Genomic DNA, 783 nt, shown 5'->3' with positions numbered 1-783 from the left:
CCTCCTCTTGATTTTTACATAATGCGCAATCTTCACTACATTATCTACAGTCCTCCATTGTGGGCTTTTGTTGTAATATTTTTGCTTCTCAATGTGTATGGTAAGTCTTAAACACTCTATCTCTGCTTCCAATGACTTCAATCTACATATTCTTAAAAGGAGTTTCTATTGTTGTTTAAGGTAACGCCCTCTTTTTGGTTGGATTTATTTCTGTGAGTAGGGTGGTATTCATTCTTTTGGCTCTATTTAGTTCACTTAGTTGTAAGTGCACAAAAATCTTGGACTAATATGACACTGAATTATTGATAATGAGAGTTAATAATCATGACAATTTTTTTGATTGAATTCTTTGGGTTTTATGTCATTTTATCTCCAAAATACATAGATAATTTTGTTGGTTGGAGCAAAGCTACAAGTTATAATATCATATTTGGCCGTAGAAATTCAAGGGAGGCATGTTGTAGTTAAAGGAACCCCAACTGTGCAGCCAACAAATAAACTGTGTTGGTTCAATCGCCCTCAACTTATCCTTTTCTTGATCTATTTCACTCTTTTCCAGGTATCAAAATGATTTGCATTCTAAATTTCAATTAACAAATTGTATTTCTAAATCCTATTCACTGAGTATTTATGGGAATACCAATTTCTTAATGGTTAACTTATGTTCTGCAAAATGCTTTCCAGCTTGCTTTCTTCTTGTGGATATGGGTAAGAACTATGTTCATTCAATGAAGGATAAATTCTTATTTATAGAATCATAGGATTTACTATGGTAACGATGGT

Source organism: Pinus tabuliformis, chromosome 2_2 (assembly GCF_031772625.1).
Source record: "Pinus tabuliformis cultivar Carrire ecotype Pingquan chromosome 2_2, CPIR1, whole genome shotgun sequence".
Lineage (NCBI taxonomy): Eukaryota > Viridiplantae > Streptophyta > Pinopsida > Pinales > Pinaceae > Pinus > Pinus tabuliformis.
This window is presented reverse-complemented; position numbering follows the sequence as displayed.